This window comes from Orycteropus afer, unplaced genomic scaffold (genome assembly GCF_000298275.1).
Source record: "Orycteropus afer afer isolate SDZICR_OR568_19922 unplaced genomic scaffold, OryAfe1.0 scaffold00109, whole genome shotgun sequence".
Taxonomy (NCBI): Eukaryota; Metazoa; Chordata; class Mammalia; order Tubulidentata; family Orycteropodidae; genus Orycteropus; species Orycteropus afer.
The window spans coordinates 8656684-8658797 of NW_006921696.1; positions in this window are offsets into that span (position 1 = coordinate 8656684).

The window sequence follows — 2114 nt, forward strand, 5'->3', positions numbered from 1 at the left end:
TGTCCCTTCTATTCTTATTTTGCTGAGAGTTTTGATCAGGAATGGGTGTTGGATTTTATCAAATGCCTTTTCTGCATCAATTGATATGATCATGTGTTTCTACTCCTTTGTTTTATTTATGTGTTGGATGATGTTGATTGTTTTTCTAATGTTGTACCATCCTTGCATACTTGATATGAACCCCACTTGTTCATAATGAATGATATTCTTGATATATTGTTGGAGTCTTGGCTAGGATTTTGTTGAAGATTTTTGCATCTATATTCATGAGGGATATTGGTCTGTAGTTTTCCTTTTGAGTATGTCTTTGCCTGGTTTTGGTAGCAAGGTTATGCTTGCTTCATAAAATGAGTTAGAGAGAATTCCATCCTTTTCTATGTTTTGAAATTGTTTGAGTTGGATTGGTGTCAATTCTTCTCTGTAAGTCTGGTAGAATTCTGCAGAGAAATCATATGGGCCACGACTCTTTTTAGTTGGTAATTTTTTGATGATCTATTCAATTTCTTCTTTTGTTTTGGATCTGTTCAACTTTTCCACATCAGTCTATGTTAGTTTAGGTAAATGGCTGTTTCTAGAAATGTGTCCATTTCTTCAAGATTTTCAAATTTGTTGGAGTACAGTTCTTCATAGTATTCTGATATTATCCTATCTATTTCAGTTAGTTCTGTTGTGATGTCACCCATTTCATTTCTCATTCATGTTATGTGTATTCTCTCCTTTTGTTATATTTGCCACTGGTTTTTCAATTTTATTAATCTTTTTTTAAAAAAAAAAAAACTCCTGCTCTTGTTGATTTTTTCTATTACCCTTCTATTTTCTGTTTCATTGATTTCTGCTCAAATCTTTATTATTTCCTTTCTTCTGGTGACTGTAGGCTTTTCTTGCTGTTCTTTTTCTTATTGTTGGAAATGTTGGTTTAAAGTGTTGTTTTTGGCTCTTTCTTCTTTTTTGATGTGTGCATTTATTGCTATAAGTTGGCCTCTGATCACTGTTTTTGCTGTGTCCCAAAGATTTTGGTATGTTGTGTTTTCATTCTCATTTGAGTCAAAGAATTTTTGAATTTCAATATTTATTTCTCCTCTTATCCAGTCTTTCTCAAGGAGGGTGTTGTTCAGTTTCCATGTATTTACTCTTTTTCCATTGATCTTCCTATTGTTGATTTCTAATTTGGTATTATTATGATTTGAGAAGTTGCTTTGCAGTATTTCAATGTTTTTAGATTTATTAAGGCTTGCTTTATGCCCTAACATATGGTCTATCATGGAAAATATTCCATGTGCACTGAAAAAAAGTGTATATTGTGCTGTTGTTGGGTGAAGTGCTCTGTAGATGTCTACAAGGTCAAGTTGTTGTATTGTATGGTTTAGCTCTTCTGCATCTTTGTTGAGTTTTTTTTCCAGTTGTTCTATCTTTCATTGAAAGTAGTGTATTAAAGTCTCCTACTATGACAGTGGAGTCATCTATTTGTCTTTTCAGCTCTTTTCAAGTCTGATTTATATATTTTGGAGCTCTTTCATTGGGTCCATAGATATTTATTATGGTTATATCTTCTTATTCAATTGATCCTTTGATCTCATATAATGTCCTTCCTTGTCTCTTATGGTGGATTTTGTCTTAAAGTCAATTTGTTCAGAAATTAATATTACCACTCCTGTTCTTTTATAGTTGCATTTGCTTGATATATCTTTTTCCAACCTTTGATTTTTAGTCTATTTTTGTCTTTGTCTCTAAGGTTTGTCTCTTGTAGACAACATACTGATGGGTTTTGTTTTCTTATCCAATCTGCATCTCTCTGTCTCTTGAGTTGCGCATTTCACCCATTAACAGTCAGTGTAATTATTGACAAGTATGAATTGGCTGCTGTCATTTTGTTATGTGTTTTTTCATGGTGTTGCTGATTTCTTTGTTCCATATAATTTTCTGTCCTAAGCTCATTATATTTATAAATTGTGTTATCATTTCCTTTGTTGCTGTTGTTTTAGTATTTGCTGAATATTTGTGCTTGTCTTCTTTTTATTGTGATGTGAAGGCTTACCATTTTTCTTTGAGGTTACTCTGTGATTAAAATTTTCTCCCCGAGTTTAGAACACTACATTTTACCTTGCAACTCTCTT